A 19,694-nucleotide genomic window follows, 5' to 3' on the forward strand; every position below is an offset into this window, starting at 1 on the left:
TGATGATCTTCGAGGTCCTTTCCAACCTGAGTAATACTATGATTCTCTTGGTGTGAATACTCCACTTTTGGTTCTAGCTTACTTTGATGTAACTCTACTAAAGTTAGTAAGATACTCTTGAACATAACTCAAGATGATAGAAGACAGGAAAGCTTTGCTACAAATTTTGGTAAAGGTAAGTATTTTGTGTGGGGTAGAATCAGAAACAGGCCACTAATGTAAAGCAGAAAGCAAAATATCTCTACGTGCTCCTGCTGAACCTAGTGAAGTTTTTTTCATTTGTCTCAGTAGGAAAATGAGTCAGACCTTTACTTTCTGGTGCTCTGAAAAGACACTGCCTCTATTCTTGTACTGTTTTCAAGCGTTGTATGTTTAAAAGTGCATATGCTTTTAGTCAGTAGAGTTGGATTTACAGGTTGTGCAGAAAAGTGCAAAAAAAAAAAAAAAAAAAAAAAACCAGACAGCTTTTAAAACTTCAATTTTTCACATATTCATATCTCAAGAATCTGCCTAACTGTGAACTCCATTTCATTTATGAAGGTAAATGCCACTTGGAGAGTTTTTAGCTGCGTGAAGCCTAAGAACAATATGGAGACAGCAATCTCCAAGCGCAAAATTTGGCATTCTTTTCTAGGGCGACTAAGCTGGGGGCAAGCCCCACAGCCTGGATGATGCCTCTCATCATCATCAGAAATCTCAAAGATGTGGAAGAAGTCAGTTTCCACTGCTCTGTAAAAATACAAGAGCTTGGGGCTCCACAGCCAGGCAGCACACCTGCCCAGAGCCGGCTGTCTTCAAAGCTGAAGTTTGAGTAACAGTTTGTTCAAAGGTCTTGCTTTTTATTTGTTTCCAGCCTTACACTGAGTTTACCTCAACTCTTAGTGCTGTGTAATTTTCAAATATTAATAAATAAGCCTTTTGGCTTATTTATGGCTGCTGAAGTACTCCTCTCAGATTGTTGTATCTGGAATGATCTAGACTAAATTATTTGGTATTGCTTTTTCCCAAAATATATTTTCAGATTACTCAGCTTTTAGATCAGATATCTTCAAATAATTTATCTGAAGAAACTACTGAAACTTTCATTAATAGATAAATGTAAATATTGCTCAGCTAAATTCTGCTGAACAGGTGAGTTATGCCTTTGAGCTTAAAGAGTTGTAAAATGCTGCAGCATCTTGATGTCAGTAAAAACAAATTATAAAATGTTTTAAAAATGGGCTAACTTTTTTTTCATTCTCCTTGTATTTGTATAACTCTTGAACCGTTATTCAGAGTCTGACAAATGAAAGTAAGCAGATTATTCCATGCTTAGCATTTACATACATGGACAGATTTTCAGAGATCTCTGTTTCTTGTCCACACTCAACAGTTTTCACTGCTGAATACTGTGCTATTTATGTAGAAATGGGTAAGATACTCAGTCCATAAGCTAGAAAGAGATACACCAAATTGACTCATCTACAACCTAGTGGGATGAACTTAAAAAATACCAGTAATTTGAAAATGCAATATATTTGAGAAATACTGAGCTGAGGTGGATTCTTGCATAATTTCTTTGACCAGAATTTAATTCTGTTGCCTGGAGTTTGAATCATCCTAATAACTTGTTCTTGGAGGTGACGTACAACCATCTCTGTAAATGTCCCTGTGCAAGAAACCATAAGATGTGTAAGACACAAAAGTTTTAAACCTGCCCCCATCTGCACATAGATGACGTGCCATCCTTTGGAAGAATCCTGCCTGACTGCATGTCCTTCCTCCAACACCACTCTTACTTCTCCAAGCTTTCCCTGTAACAAGCAGGGCACAGGTACACTTTCCCAAGCAAGAGTTTGCCAAAAAAACATTTGCACTATCACTCCCATTGTCATTTTTGGAAACTTCAAGTGGTATATGATAGAAGTACTGTTACACAGTAAAATCATGTTGGGACAAAGACATCTCAATAGAACTTTGCAAATGCTGTTTCACAATGTTGTTAGGCATTCATTTTTCCACTGGCTCAAAGATGGTAATATTATACTTTCATCATCTTAGTTTTTTTAAAACAGAAGTAACTGCCTTCTGTGTTATTCCTCTGACTGTGATTTAAGCTGCAGAGAATGCTGGAAAGGTAAGTAAACATTGCAAGTATATGTTATTACCCTCTTTTTACAAATGAAACAACAAAGCATTCGATACAACTAAACCAAAGTGTTTGCAGAGATGCATTAGAAAGCAGGAATCCACTGTCTGGTGCTAGGAGAAATTGCATCAAGGATAGCACTTTGAGGAGTAATCAGTCAGTGTTTTCTAATGTCTTTCCACAGAAAACATCACAAGGGCAGCAATCAGCTCGGGGTCTGCTGTATGGTCAGCCTGAAGACAGAGCTGAGGAAAGAACTAATCAGTGGCTTCTCATCTAAGCCTGTTTTGTATAAACAAGGTCCATGGTAATGATCTGCTTGCATTCTTATATACCAAGTAGTTAATTTAATTATGTTTTCCTAAAAACTTAAATATTGGAGAGACAGAAGGGTTTTGCAGTTCTTATAGTTTGAATGCAGCTCTAGGAAAACATACTTTAGGAGTTTCAAATCCGTGTAGGCATTTGCATGGCTTGTTCACGTGGGTTTTCTCTCTGAATCTGGCAGCTCAAGTGTTAGCAAGACAGGAACTACAGTTGCTCCATTAGTAGAGTTCAAGCATGGAAACTCATTTTTCATTTAAGTACTGACTTGATTGCTTAACTGAAACTTTCAACTGTTGCTGTTTCTCTTGATTTCAATGGCCGTTGTCTTGTATATAGCAGAGAAAAGCACTATTAGAAGATGTTTGTAGGCATAATTCAAATATTGTGATAGCACTGAGCTAGTGTGCAATTACAGACAAAAAGTTCTTTACGTATTGTTCAGAAATGTAAGTGCAGGGTGTCTGCAGGCAGCAGGTCTTACTAACTTCCATAGTGAAAAATAGTGCAATTCCTTCACTTCCTGTAAAAATAGGTGCTTAGACTTCACTTTTGAATATTGTATGCATTGTTTTGCTAGCAGCTTCACCCCACTTGCGGAAACTGCCAACAAATTGTCTGTTTTTACCATATGAACACTCTGTAGTTCTCACGTGTATAATTTCCATTTTTCTGAACTCAGAGGTAGAGGGAGGAGTAAGTTACCTTCTCGAGCACTACTCTGCAACCAACTGCTCATAAAAGGTACCCCACTGGCTTTAGTAGCAGGAGTGTATGGATGTCTACGCTGTAAAATCACACCCACAGTAATTCCTTCACCAGACGTAGTGCATCTTTGTCATTCAGAAAAATTCTAGCAGATTTTTTATCCCTTTAATTAAAAAAACGGTGTATTCATAATACAGAAGAGAATTGGTAGCAGCCATGACTTTTCATATTTGCTGTCACCGAAGTAATATTATTGTTTAATATGGAATGTAAATGTGAGATCCTGTAATACTTCCTCCTTAGTAATTTAAGTGCATTTAGGTCCAACCAATGAGTTTTATGTTTTCGTTGCCCTTTTTTTATGTTTTAATAAAAATGTTTTTAAAGTTTTTTTACTTACATACATTATCTGTATTATACATTTTATATGTGTCCCAGGACAATTCTTCTTCACTCAGCGTGGCCCAGGCAAGCCCAAGGGTTGGATACTCATGGTCCATAGTATCTATTTTCTTCCAAATAATTGTTCCAGGCAAGTTAAGAAACAGATAGGCTACACTAAACTATTAATTTGAGGACATTGCTCCTTTTTTGTTTTGTTTTGTTTTCCTTTTAATATTAGATGCACTCATTCAAAGGCAGCTGAAAACTAAATAACAGAATATAATCTGTGTAGGAATCTGTGTAGGAAATACCTCTCTTACGATTAATTCTTCCCCATTAACAGCTGGCAGGTGAATTTTTACTTCCAGCGCAACATTCTCATACTTTTAAAACAACAAAACTCAGCTTTAGGCATATGAGGAGGTTTCTGTTTAGATAGCTGCTACAAAAAGGAACAGACAAATACAACACAGCTAATTTACTATAAACATTTCAAGATATTTTTTCTCATATGTGAGGGAGGGCTCACCTAAAGCAACTAAAAATCACATTAATACAGTTCCTATATTACTGATGTTACAGATTTAAAAAAGAAAAAGAAATGAACACATGAGTGTGAACTGCTTATTGAACTGTAGGATGAAAGACCTTTAAAATACCATCATGGTTGATATGGTGTGGCAGGAATCTACATCATCCATTTGTACCTTTCTTTTAGCTGATAATATACAGCCAAGCATCTTTTTTCCCTTTTTTTTTTTTTTTTTTTTTTTTTCTCTTGGTCATAGCACCATGCTCTCACACTACCATCTGATTTCCAGATCAGAATACCAAAATGTTGGTCTGAAAGATTTTGATGAGTCTGTGTTTCTGGTGATGCACAGATGCAGATGCCATAGATAACATGGGCGGTGGGACAGGACAGGCAGGCTGTTCCTGGTTTTTAACAGAGAGATTAACTGGAGCTTCTTACTCTAGTTATTTAAGAAAAAAAAAAAAAGAAAAACCCACCCAAAAAGAATATCTCATGGCAGAATTTACCCCCATTTCTACATTTACATTTACAGACAACGAAGCAAGAGCAGATAAGTAGGATGAGAAAGTCAGCACTGAAGAACCTACCTCCACATTAAACATATATGGGGCCCAGAGGAGAGCCACAAAAATGATCCAAGAGATGGAACATCTCTCCTGCAAGAACAGGCTGAAAGACATGGGGTTGGTCAGACTGGAGAAGAGAAGGTTCCAAGGTAACTTGATAGCAGCCTATCAATATCTAAGGGGGAGCTCCAGGAAAAAAGGGGACAGAGTCTTTAGGAAGGCCTGATGTGACAGAACAAGGGGAAATGGTTTCAAGCTCAAAGAGGATAGAGATAGGTTGGATATAAAGAAGAAGTCTTTTACAGTGAGCCTGGCGAGGCACTGGAACAAGTTGCCCAGAGATGTGGCTGATGCTCTGTCCCAGGAGACTTTCAAAGTGAGGATGGATCAGGCCCTGGGGTGCCTGATCTAGCTGTGGACATCCCTGTTCATTGCAGGAGGGTTGGACTAGATGACCTTTAAAGATCCCTTTCAACTCTAAGGATTCTGTGATTCTATGCAACTGCGCTCCTGCTGCAAACTAAAAAGCTGCCTTTGATTACCTAGAGAATACCAAGAACCAGATGAGAAAGTTAGCATGGCACTTATACCAGATATGTTGTTTTTGTTGTTCTGGAATGTATGTCTGAGTGCCAGCCATGCCAGATGAACTGAGAAGGGCTCCTCCCTCCCAGTTCCCTTTTCTAAGGGGCTGTGCAGTCACGCACCCCCATTTCCAGTTAAGAACTTTGGAGTCAATCTGTAAGAAATTATGGAAGCTCTAGATACAAACCACGCCTGTATTGCAATGCATTAATTCATCAGCACAAGACATAGCTGAGACCCATAGTTGTAGATGAACTACAAGCACATCACCTTGCAAAAAAAATTTCCTGCAGACCTTCTCTCAAACTTCTGTCAGCAGTTTGTGCAGGAAAAGTCAAAGCCAGAGCGACTGCCACTGATTGAATACCACCTGTAAGCAGGGAGAGGGAATTAAGTCAAATTCGCTCCCCAGTGCCTTTGTACATGGAAATCACCCAGTAGGGTGACAGTATTCACATCTCTAAGCTTTTCTGAATGCTTGGTAACCCCAAGGAGTGTGCCTGACCACCACTTACATTTTCTTAAATTTTAGACTCTTTTCAGAAAAAAAGGCAAGAAAAAATAAGGATTTCTGGTCAGAATTAACAGTGGAACTCTGAAACATCAGCTCTGTCTAAGATCTGTCCCTCAAACCTTTTTCCCCAGTGGGGATTTAAGCGGATTGCTAAGTATTTGACAGATCTGAGTATCAAGATCAATACTGTATTAGAAGACATAGCTAAGCATAACCGGGGGAAAATAATTAACAAAATTAAGGAGGGTTTTGCTCTATGGGGAACTATTAAAGTTATCTTTATGGGGTCATGTAAATGTAATAAAGATTCTGTCTGCACCACAATTTAATTCTATATCAGAAATGGTCCCTGTAGATATACCAAAAGATTATTTTACTAAAATTAAATGTGTATCCTTTTCTGAATTAAAGGAAAAGGGGAAAAATCTTAAAAGTAGAAAGTTGTGAATTTTACACAACACAGATCTTAGTCTGCCTAACCTACATCTCTAACCTGCCTAAGCTACAACTAAATGCTGTTTAGTTCATTCATATGCCACTGTTCATCCAAATGGTTATTATACTCTACAAGGAAAGGAGAACACAATGAATATAGCTGTGCTCTAGCATGGTGCACCTACTCTTCATTACAGAATTTAATCAAGATGGTTTTGTTGTTGTTTTGGCTTTGTTTTGTACTTTAAGAATGCAGAAATATGTCAGAAAATTATCTGTTAGAAGAATTCCAAATAATACATATGTCTGTAGATATTTGTGTTAATTCTACTTCAAAAACCAGAATGCAGCTGTGATTTAATTTAAATTGTTAGAGAAAAGAATTCAGTCTGCAGAGTGTGATGTTTTAATATATCTCTTAGACGTGTGCGCAGCAAACCTGGATTGTTCATTACTGATTTAAATTCTTTTAACTAAATGCTAGCATGCATCTCTCTGAGGATCTGTTGTTCTTTTTTGTCTCTTCCTTTTCATTAGTACTTTTCCAATTATACTGAAAACAACTTAATCAGACCAGAAGTTCTCTTAAAATAACGTCAGTTCTTTACTTATCTCACTTAAAACCAAGGCTAACACAATATAACAACAGACTGAATTCATTTTGCCATGCTAACGTTATGAATGGTGACCTTAATCTTGTACCAGACTCCTCCATGGACGATAGCATGGTGTCATATTTGAGGCCAGATTACTGATGTAATGGTGGCAGTGTCAAGTAGGAAACCTGGGAACATTTTGTGTGTTTGTACCCCCTTCTTGTATCATTAATCTGTGCCACCACTGTCCCCTGTGCTATCATTAAAAGAGAGCTTGTGATGGAAGAGAGGAACATAGCATGATCATGGAGAATGCTTTCTGACATCTGTTGGGTCTTTCCTACTTGGCTTCTGAATTTTTAACCCAGCTTGAGAAGAACGTCCTTCATCATTTCATCATAATGAGTTGACCCCAGTGTAAGGTCAGTGTGAGATGTCGTGTTAGGCTTTTTGAAACGATTTGATAGTTTTCATCTGTGCAATCACTCCCCAGTGGCACAAAGAGATTTCTTGCTTGAATAAAAGTGTAAAGGTTTGGACCTACACTCTAAATAGTGTACTGGTGTTGCACAAAATACCTGCCAAGTACACATTATAAATAATGATTAGAACTCCTTTTAGTCACTTTTCTTTGTGACCAAAAATGCTCAACTACATTGGTCCTCTCTTCCTTAAATTAGCACTAGACTAGCCCTCCTTTCAAATAAATGTCACTTAGACTAGGAGACAAGAACTGCAGTTAATTATTATCAGTAACATCAGGCCAATGTTCCCTCTCCACCATGGCATCTGATTTAGAAGACTTAGCGGGGGGAAGATGTGTTAGTGTATCTCACATGAAGCTCATTCATGGCTTAACTCTTATTGTCTGAAGATTATCTTAAGCCTCAAAAGTCTACTTGTACGTATTTTCCAAAACTCTTCTTATCACTAATACCTAGCAGTCATTTCTTCCACAGCAGACACTCAACGATTTCTCTGAATAGTGCTGTTCTTAATTTTACTGATTCCTTTCTAGTCTGACTGTCTAGCTAATTGCTAGGAGAAAATATATTTTCTTACACCATTTTGAATCTACTGACTTCTAGCAGTTTCATTGTAGCACTTATGTTGTAAGCCTGTTTAAAGGGTGCCTACTATAGGCTATTTGTCATTTTAAATATTTTGTATTATACCCTCCATTACCAGTGCCCCTTTTTCACAGAAAAAAATATCCCAAATTCCTTGAGCATTTCTCTGATGTGATGTTTCCCTTGCTTCTAACTATCTGCATTCCCTTCCAATGTTTTTTATTCTCCAGCTCTTCTGGGGCCATTTCAATACTGTATTTTGATCTAATGTACACCCTTAAGCATGAGCCTAATCCACCTCACCCTTCCACTGCTGAGATCTAAGGTTGGATATCAGTGAGGGCGTTAGGCAAGATTCAGCTGCACTCCACATTACCTTTCAGTGCAGTGAACACATGGACTTATCCTGACCCCCTCCACCCTCACTAAAACAGTGATGTTATCTGATTGAGGCTGGGCAGAAAAATCGATCCTTTGTTCCAGTCCTCAATGTCATGGGTGCAGGCTGCACCAATAGGCTGTTAGAAAATGAGTTCTTCTTCTAACGTTTAAGATACCACATCCAACCTTCACAGCTAGGCGGAGCTCTGCTGGAAACACATGGAGCTGTCTCGCTCTCTTTTGCTTGGCACAGGCTAATTCTGCAAACATCCCTGTTAGATTCAATGAGCAGAACAGAGCATAGAATTCTAGAAGAGGTAAAGTGGTTCTAATGCCATAAAATAAGATGGCACTTTATTTTCTGCCTTATTATCATCCAATTTCAAAAACAGCCTAACATCCTTCTTGCTTTAGTTGACCATAGCCGTCTCAGAGTTTGGAGCTTCACTGAGCTCTACATACGAGGTTTCTTCCACCTCCTGTTTTGCTTATACTTTAAGCTGTCATGTTGCTTATTCAGTCAGTATTGTCAGGTTGTTCTGAGATTTTCATAGCCTGAATAGCTCACATCACTGCAGAAAATTTGTGAATTTTGTTCATTAATAAGGCTGGATGTAATCAAACTGAGGCACTCAGAGACTTTGGGACTAATTTGGGATTCTGAATAAACTTGGCAAAAATGCTTTCTTTTCCTCTTAACACAATTAATTAAAAGCAAGTTGTAGGAAGATAATTTCAGCTTTGCTGTTCTGGGAATCACAGTATTTTGGAATCTTGCTGACTGGCCGTTGTCTGTGTAACAATTACAGACAAACATTAATGCAAACAAGAATGTTTTTAAGGTCTTCAGTGAGGCTCAAATGCAACCTGCTCTGGTCTCAGTTTGTATACAAAGTATTGAGGCTTTCTTTGCTGTTTATTTTTGTCCTTGCTGAACCTGTGAGTTTACTTTGAGAGTCCAGGACTTCTTTCTGCAGTGTTCTCCCCATTAGCTGCTTACATTTTGCTTTTCACAGTTGCAAAATGATGAGTCCATGGATAGCTATCCTTAATATCTATCTACTCACCTGTGGGCTGAAATGCCATGAAAAATGTGAGTAAGGATTTGGAAAGGCAATGCACAACATTGCAGCTCTACTACATTGTCACTAGTCCCATTCATCCAATATGCTCACAGATCCCTTTGGGCACTTCTTTCTATCCTGTGTTTTATAATACAGAATTTGGGGTGCTCATTTCTTTACTAGTCTGCTTGTGTGGTCATTAATACTTTTGGAAGTTGCTTGGTAAAAATAAATGAATCAAAAACATGTAAACCTGTAGTGTTTATCTCCCTTTGCATGACTGTAAATAGTAATATAAGAGGTTGAGCAGCAATAAAGTGTGCTACTTATGCCCAAATCCCATTCTTTTCAGTTAGATTATGAAATTCCTCATTTGCTGACGTGTCAAAATCTGTCACCTTCCTGTAGTTTGAGGAATTAGAGTTGTGCAGACTTCTGTGTAAGTAGACAAAACCTCCAACTCATAAAAAGATGCCACACTCTGAAAAATCCCTCTACTCTGCAGTGATGCAGTTTTGGGACACAGCAACACAAGAAATATAAATGATACCGGAGTCTTCTATTCCAGACACTCTGTCTCCCTAATGATACATCAGAGTATTTTCATCTAACCTCTCCTGCTAAATCATTGGTAGTATTGGCTAGATATTGATGATAAATGTATCATATTGATAGCTAAATATTGGTAGCTAAATGTATCATAATGCATCACTGTAACATCTCCAATACCTGCTGATAAATGGCTTCAATCTCTTGCTACAACAGCAATTTATGAAAGAATATCATACAAACTTCAAGATAAACTCCCACAATTTGAAGAGATTGCCTCTTTTTATACTTTATAAATAGAAGAAAAGATTGTACATCTCCTCCAATATATGTGTTGAAATGGTCTAGTCTAATTCCCAAAAGGACAAATAGAGGGCTCAAAGGGGAGCTCTTTGCTGGTCTAAATTGTTGTAACTCCAGGAGAGCTACGGCAATTTACTCCAGAGAAGGATCTGTCCCCTGGAGCCTGCCTGCTGTTATGTCTCCAGCTTTCAAGCTTTATCACAGCGATGTCTTTTTTTTCCCTCCTGCAAGGAATCCTCATCTGAAGAAAGCCAGCTGTTTTTGGATCCCCAACATGGAATAGGTGAAGAATTCATTATTTAGAAGAAATGTGTTTAGTGAATCTATGGCAGATACTTCCCTTCTTTTCAATTATTTCCAAAGAGCACATTAGTTTTTCCTCATAAAAAGTCTTAGGATGATTCTCATATGGAAGAAAGCTTTTCTGAGCCATATGGACATTGGTATGATTTCCCTCTTGGTTGAACTCACACTAGTCAACATTTTGTGCTGAGCAGATGGAAGGTGAAGACCTCCAAATAAAGAAAATGCTGTCAAAATCTTTTTGAAAAATGGCAATAGCAATTTTTCATGAAACTCAAGTGGAAGATACAAACAATGATTGCATAGTTTATATCATTGCTCACATTTCCACCGCTGAGTAGTTCATTTATCCTAAAGTTGTACTTGTAAAACCTTTATGTACCACCATCATTTACTTCTGATATGGAATAAATGTACACATGCATTTCATCTAATCAAGGCAGTGTATGGACAGGAACTAGCTGACAAAGCGATCCTCGTGATCTTTTAATGTAGCTCTTCTCTGTTCTATATTCCCTTCAAATGTCATATCCTCTTGTCTTATGTCAAACTGTTTTAAGCATGAAAATAATAAATAATACATACTTTGTATTCCAGCAACTTTATACAAGTGCTCTTAACATATAAGCTCTCCGGTGAGACAAGGAAGAGAAAATTTGAGTTGTAGCTCTCTTATCCTAAAATGAGTGAGAAACCATTATGTTCCATTTGTGCCACATTCTGCAGCCAGTGCCTAGGAGCTAGAGGAGGAAAAATCATCCCTTGGTACATGCAGCATCAGCTTATTGATAGTAACTCTCATTCTCAAAGCAGAGGCACCCTACCAGCCCTCAGGGAAGCCCCCAGGAGGTGCAGTCCAGCTGCTTCCCTGACCTACTGCTCTCACATCTCAGCACTGCTGTGGTGATGTGGATGAACCTCAAATCGGCAACACGATAGTCCAGACAGTATTTTGCCAAAGGGGTTTCACAGGACCAGCGGTTGTGTTCAGGGTGAGTGGGTCCTCATTATCTTCCTCTGGATGTTTCAGACCCTCAGGAGTTTGGCTGGGCATCCCTGGGTTCTTCTGCCTCCATGTGGAGGGTGATGCATAACCAAGTGAAAAGGAGAATTAAAGGAAGATGCCAAGAAGGCAGCAGCTCTTTACTCACTGTGGGTTCCCTGGCCAGTGAGGATGGGATTTATGTCCCACTCACTCTTCTGTTAACACAGAGAGAAAGCCAAAAGGGCCATGGGCTCTCCTGTGTAGGAGCAGGGATGGCTGGAATGCTGGGGTGAAGCAGATGAACAGAGACTTTTTAACACTAAGAAAACAAATTAGAGTATTCAGGAGCCAGCCACTGGTTCTAATAAAATGGTTTAGAGCATAAAATCACTCATGCACTTATGTATTAAAAAAAAGAGCTTTTGCAGAGGAGATGCAGCCAGGCAAACCCAGTTGTATTCAGCTCTGTGTTTATACAGTAAACTTGAGCACATTTCTCAGCTCTCAAATAAGGCAGTTCCCTAAGTGCACCTGTTTTTTGTTGTTGCTGGCTCTTTTTTTTTTCCCTGCAGCTGCTCAGAAGACCAATAAATGACTAAGTAACACCATTATTGTAAAACAAGCTGCACAGCACAAAGCTGTATTTACTGGAATGATGTCACATTATTGTTTCCATTCCATTAAATATTTACTTCAGGCCTTTTATAACCCTTTGAGGTATAAAGGCTATTCTTCCAGACTCAAAGAAATGCAGTAAGAGGCAATTTTCAGAGTGGCACAAAAAAGTTATGCACACAAGTCTCATTATGCATACACTCAACTATGAACATTTTGTTTGCTGCAACACCCCCAGCTTTCTCAGCAAGACACAGTAAAAAAAAAAAAATGAAAACAATGAAATAAAACATTTTTGCCTGAGTGTCAGTGAAAAGAAGAGAATTTTTTTTTCATCAAATTATTCTGCATTATGATTTGATCTATTTCATTCCCTGCATATTAAAAGGAAATATTTTGCAGAACATAAGGTTAATGCCTATGAGTTGCATCATGTATATGCCCTTTTAAAATTGATGGTATGGGATTTGAGCACTCTTCTTCTCCTTTTGTAGCATTTTATTTGTCAGACAGACAAAGAGGAGGAATCCATAAAGGCTTCTGAAGCCAAGGAATTATGTTCAGGTATTCAAAGGATTTTACTACTATGTGGGTAGAGATACATAGAACTGAAAATGCTTTCAATATTATGGATAATTGCTGGCAAAATTTACCTGTGGTATGATGGCGACAGAGCTGAAAGTAATCATAGACTCTGAGAACGAGTCACTTAGATCATGTTATATTTGCATTAAGGCACAAGGATCTGGGTCAGTAAACAGGAGAACAAGATTCTTGTTATTTTATGATGGACTCTCTGAAAATAATGCCTCCTATTTTATTATGTTGGCTCACAATGTCAGAGATGGATGTTGTTGATATGGTAGTAGATGTTGAACCTTCCCACCAATATCCCATTACATATTGTTGCCATATGACAGACGGCAGCAGAGGGCAGTCTGACAGAATGGCACCTGACATTGAAGTGCATATCATAGAATCATGGAATCATAGAATCATAGAACCATAGAATGGCCTGGGTTGAAAAGGACCACAGTGATCATTGAGTTTCAACCCCCCTGCTATGTGCAGGGCGGCCAACCACCAGACCAGGCTGCCCAGAGCCACACCCAGCCTGGCCTTGAATGCATCCGGGGATGGCACACCCACAACCTCCTTGGGCAACCAGTAACGATGCAAAAGTATGGAACTGAATTCCTCCACAAATTAAAAATTGCACTCATTAACATTCATTGATTCTTGCTGAATGTTTATGGAGACCAAGCAGTGGATGTGAGCACAGTGAGGCTGTGGGTGGCACGTTTCAGCAGTGGCAATACTGACAGTGGGTCTCCTCCACTGGTGTAGATTGTTGCAAGTGTAAGCTCTTGTTCATCCCTGGTGAAAATGCATAGCTCATGGTGGTGACCCTGTTGAAAAGTAATGTGCTGTAGCTGAGAATTTGCCCTATGAAATGGTGTTACTGGACTCTTTATATCTGTTATAGTTTCCATGGAAATAAATAGAACACAACCTATGTAAAAATAACAAATTTAAGAAATTGTGACTGTATTTCATGGGGTTGTGTCTCATAGATCTGTATTAGTCTTCACCTGCTCATAATAATTTAAGCTTCTAATTTTGATCATGATTAAAACCAGTGAGAAGGAAACCTTGATTTAAATAGCTGGTTTTATTTTTGCTTTGCATTTGTACTTGGTAATTATCTTCATTCTCCTTGACTGGCATGATGATTAACGCAAGCTGATTTGCAACTGTATTTGCAATGTATATTTGATACATTTCAATATCTTTTTATTTTTGCATACAAATATGCACAGTGAAAGAATGAAACTTATTATAATTTGTTCATATACTTATGTTTTATATTCATATCATCTCAGAAAATGGCAAAAGACTTTTCTTGACTAAACAATGGTTTTATTTGGGGGTTGTGTCCAAAAGCACTGGGGTGGAAACTAAAAATCAATTTAAATGCATAAAACCAGTTTAATTAATTGTATTTAACTAAAATATATGGCATCTGTTTTTTTCCTCATAAAATGAAAATTTATTTAAGTCTAGCAGGATTACTAAATGAATGAAAACGATATTTCCTGTCTCTAGAAGCTGATAGTTAGATATATACCACGCAGGTAAATGACTAGTGAGATTATCAGAAGTACCTATATGTGTTATTGCCTCATTTCCACTGAAGTCAATAGGAGTTACGTATTTATCTGTAGGAGGGATTTTGAAACTCCCACCGGTCATCAGTCTCCATCTCCAGGCACCAAAATATCTCTGGAAAGCTGAGCACCTGCAGGGTTTTGTCAGTATGGTTTTCTCTACTTTTTATTATTAATAGACTGGAAGAGAAAAGAATGCTGCATTTTCAGCCTCCAATCCATTTCTGAATTTTGCCTTAGAAATAGTAATTAAATGACAAAATTATTTGCTGCAGCTGCTAGTTCAACTAAAATCAACATCAAAGAAAACAGAGGTTTTTGAAAATAAAACATTTGAAAAGTGCCAAACATTGTAGCTTTACAGTAAAGACAGAGAACAAAAGTAAATTTCTGGATTTTAGGACAGTCATTATTTTAATGAAGTCCATGAAGACTTTAAAAGTTTAATGTTTTTCTACCAATTATGCAGGTACTTTTTTCTGAGCCACTGAAAAGTAGGAACATCCTTCTGATAGAATGAAATAATTCTGAGAAAATTCTAAGCTATAGTAGAGATCATCAGTATTTTTAATTGAATTTCAGTTTTATTTTTAATGCACTAGTCAAGGGTTTCATTTGTTTGCTTTTTTGTTTTCTAATTAAAAATATACATCTGTGTTTAGACTAACTTCTAAGCAGCTTCAGAAATTCCCAGCATCCCCACCAGGTTTCTGGGCTCCATTACAGCCATGGGAGCATTTCATCTTCCCAGCTAGAAACTAGGCAGGATACTGTTGAAGGTAACAGTGGGGAAGACACACCTACCATCTCAGCTTTAGCCCTTCTCTGATGTACTTTTAGGTGCTTGCCTGAACTCTCTAATGGACTTACATAACTACATCTTTTCTTTAAAAGCCTGAGTGAACTCATACTTTTGGTTATTTAGTAGGTCAGTGGTTCAAGCTTTCACCTCACTTGAATTCCCCCTTCTGTCAAGAAAACCCTCCTACCACACAGTCCATTCAACCAGGTAAGTAAGGACTCTCCAAGAAAGGAGCTCTCCCTAAATGACTTGCTTTAGCATTTTGCATACATTTTCCCACAGGGAAGCAACCTAATAACTTGGCTGCATTGTCCTGCTTTCTCTGTCGATGTCAAATTGCATGGAATTATCACAGGAAAGATGAAACAGGACAAACAGGACAAATTAAGATGATTTCCTATGCCAAATACATTCCATTCTCCCACCGAGGATGTTCTGCTAGAAGAGAAAATTGTGCACTGCCTTATGTTCTAAATCCAGGGTAGGTTGGGTTAAGCTGCAGAATAAAACCAACAGTGTCACTCCAGAGATGAAGAGACAGAAAGACTTGCTGGGATTTCTAAACTAGTCATGGGTATACCATGGTGTATTTGGGCACAAACTGGAACAAAGTAAGTTTCATACAACCATGAGGAAGAACTTCTTTACTGTGAGAGTGACAGAGCACTGGAACAGGCTGCCCAGGGTGGAGTCTTCTTCTGTGGAGATAATCAAGACCCACCTGGATGCTTTCCTGTGCACCCTACTGTAGGGAATGTGCTTTAGCAAGGAGTTGGACTAGGTAGTCTCCAGATGTCCCTTCCAAATCCTGCAATTCTGTGATACTGTACATGACAAATAATCCAAACAGCTTTATATACCTGATTTAGGTAGTATGGACTGAACTCTAGAAATGTTTTTCTCTTCAATGTAAATGAAGCCTAATAGGCACAGGCTAGACACCTAATACTGATGCAGCTTAAATTAAGCAAGACGAGATCTGCTTAAAAATTATAATTAAGGTATGGCTGTTATTTCAAGGTCATAGTTTCCTGATCTACTCATGTTTTCTACTGGATGAGGAATGATTGCTTCAACATACACTTTGAAAGCTTTATGTATATCAAAACCAGTAAATTACATTTCTGCAAATGGAGATGTTTTCATTTCTTGTTGAAGGCTAGAAATATGAAAATCCCATTAAGCAGTTTAATCAGGATAATTTTAGTAAAATCATCAGTGCTATAATAACTACAGTGTGATGTTTACTTGTAATTATTTCTAGCATCTCCCACACCTTTGCATTCTGTGTGTAGCAGAGAAGTAAACAGATCTGTATCTCACCTTCCTTGCCCACAAGAAAATTAATAGTCTAGGAGCAGGATTTCAGTATTACATTTTGTTCTGAATGAGCGGCCTGATGTGAGAGAAGGGAAAGTGACAGGCAGGAGAGTAGAGAAAAGGTTGAAGAAAGATGAAGGAAGGAGAGAAAAGAACACAGTGACTCAGTTTAAGTGTATGTGTTCTGGCTAGCAGACTTTTAGGGAATGGAAGTACTGTTAAGATCATCTGGCCCAAACCCCTGCACAGATTTCACCAGCTAGTATCTGTACTGAGCCTTAGCTTTCAGTTAAGCTAAAACGTATGCTTGAATGAACATAGAATCATCATAATCATAGAATGGCCTGGGTTGAAAAGGACCACAATGATCATCAAGTTTCAACCCCCCTACTATGTGCAGGGTTGCCAACCACTAGAACAGGCTGCCCACTGCCTGGCCTTGAATGCATCTGGGGATGGGGTATCTTATCTTCCTTGAACATCTTATCTTCCTGGAATTATCTCCAGCTTCCTCAAATATAGTAGATTTCCTGGTATTTTATTGCTCAGTATTTAACATGTAGCCCCCTAACCCTATTCTGATTTTGTCTAGTTCAAGCTTCTAGTCATTGCATCCTACTCACTCTTTCTGCTGAGTTATGAACCTGCTACTGCCAGAAATTTCTTCTTTGATCAAATTCTCTTTTTGGACTAGATATACATAATCCCTCATGTCTTGCTGTGTGGGATACACTCTTCACATACCATATCACTCCTTTAGGTTTGCTGTGAGCTTTACAAGCTTTTTTGTCCACTTTAAAGTGTAGAGTTGGGCTTGTTGTCCCTGTTGGATCCTCACATTCCTAGATATTGTATCAATTATCTTATACTTCCTCTTAGGTAATGTATTAATACATTGAATAGCTCAGGCCTGTGTTTCAGGGTACGCTTGGATATCAAAGACAGGATGCCTCAGGAGCAGAGGCAAGCAAACTATGCACTCAGAGCAGCACAGAGGGTTATGGGTTATATTCAACATACACACACTCACACACACACAGGCATCCATTTTAGATTAATCACCATAAGTGGGAAGCGGATACTCCCTAAGCAGAGCCAGCAGGGCATCCCCTGCTTTAAAGGGCACTTTTTCTTTCTCACCCACCACAGCGTCTCTCCTGCTTTTATTCTCCCCAGGCTCTGCAGGGTTTTTTTCCAGTTGCACACTGTACCTCTGTGGCCAACATGTGATACAGAGCCCAAGTGGAACAGTTGATTGAAAAACAAGTCCTTGAAAAAAAAGATAAACTATCAAGGTCAGCTCTCTCTACAAATGTATATAAATACATATTTGCAGTTACAGCCACAAAGATCAGTTCCCTTGAAACTTCCAGAGTACTTTGTTCCATCCCGGGATCATTCTTCAGTCAGAGGCCTTTAGGTCCGTGACGCATGCCACCTTGTGATCCTGGGCTGGGACACATTGGTCCCTTAAAATTGTCAGAATACTTTGTTCCACACCAGGATCATTCTTCAGCTGGGGCCTTTAGGTCCCCAGCACAGCCTGGTGAACAGATTCCTGCAAGAACTCACCAAATAACGCCACATTATCAAAACAATCTATTCACAAAACATCTATTTCCAAAATGTTTAACATGCACTATAGTGTTAATTTTTCAATAGCAGCATAGTGTGATTCCATGTTTGCTGCCTTACGATGTCAAATTATATCATGATTCTATTTATCGCTGTCAACAACAACAAAAAAAAAAACCTGTCCTGTTGAGACAATATGTATTTAATGTCTCTTAAACTTCCCAAATGCTGTTCCCTTTCAATACTACATTCTATGGGCACTATTTTCCTTTATTTACTGTCTCAGGAGAGACAGAATATCATAGGTTGCACCATAAGGGCTTTTAGCACCATTTCCCTGCTTGGCGCCAGTTACTTTAAACTCCACTATTGTATGCCACCAACATGTTCCTGTCTGCTAAGCATTGGCAAAGATTGTTTCTTCTTTGGAGAGTATTGTCATGAGTGATCATTATCTGATAAGAATTGCAGTTCTCAGATGTGGCCAAAAAAGGAGGAATCCCCTTTGCTGGTATTTAAACTTTGCACTGAAGCATGTGATCAGTCAAACCCACACAGTTAATGTCCGTAAGTTTCACAAGGTTTTCTTGTATCTTATCACAGAAATAATTCAATTAAATAAAAATAATGTAGCACATTGTCACTCAAGAATCAAGCAGACTTTGAAGACCATATTAAAAAAAAAAAAATCTATGCAAAAATGTCTCCGAAAAAATCTGAAGCTTCATAATGGCTATTGGAAGGGAAAAAAAGTAAGCAAATATATACAAATATAATAATATATAAAATCCACCTTTCTTTTTGTTTTCAAAGAAATTGATCAGACAGACACTTAATCTATGAATTCTTTAAGCTTCAGATTTGAATTTGAACGTTCACTGGTAATTTTATTACATCCAGTTATTGTCAAATCAATAATTTGCTTTATTTTATTCCAATTATAACCGCTTACACAATAGTTTTATTTTAAAATATTCCTCAGCTAGAGACATTCAATTAAAATAATAAAAAATCAACTGTCTCATAGAATAAAGAGAAAGCAGATAAAATAATGTAAGTGACAGGCTCATAATCAAAGCCTTCTCTGTATTGTGAAATAAACACTTTCAGGATTCTCAGTATGTTTTACAGTCTTAATGGCTGTTAGGTCTCCCTTGATTGACCCCGAATAAAATCTAACCAGGGGTGACAAAAAAATATGTCCATCAACTTTGCTCATGCATTACAACATAAAAATTGACTGGAGTCATTGACTACAGGTAGCAATGAGCAAAACTACACAAGATAAATACTCTGGTTTGTGGATACTCATTCACTCCACTTTTGTCTGCTGCCTTGATTTTTGGATTGGGCATTCATGGATAAAAGGTAGGTGATCTGAAAAAATCGTGTATGTCTTTTAAAAGACAGTATCATGTTATGTTACTCCCTTCACAGAAATTTATGTTACATGGTGTTAGACCATGGGCTAAGCTTAATGTAACATGATGCATTAAAAACTGCACATCATGGTTGTAATGTGTGCCAGAACAATGAATTGTTATATCACATATCTCTTCATTTGTAAGCAGGGAACCCATGGAAATCATTTGCAAAGGGATATATTCTCCTTTTGATGCATGCACATAAATCCCTTTTGCCTTCACTACTTTCAGATCTTCACCTAATGGTTGGACTGAGCTAGCAAAAACTGCTTTTCTTTTTTTTTTTTTTAAAAAAGCCTTGAGTTAGCTAAAAAGGTTTGAATTGTAGCATAGCATTTATTACAGACATAGCTTAAACCT

The sequence above is a fragment of the Gallus gallus genome, chromosome Z (assembly GCF_016699485.2).
Source record: "Gallus gallus isolate bGalGal1 chromosome Z, bGalGal1.mat.broiler.GRCg7b, whole genome shotgun sequence".
In the NCBI taxonomy this organism is placed as follows: Eukaryota; Metazoa; Chordata; class Aves; order Galliformes; family Phasianidae; genus Gallus; species Gallus gallus.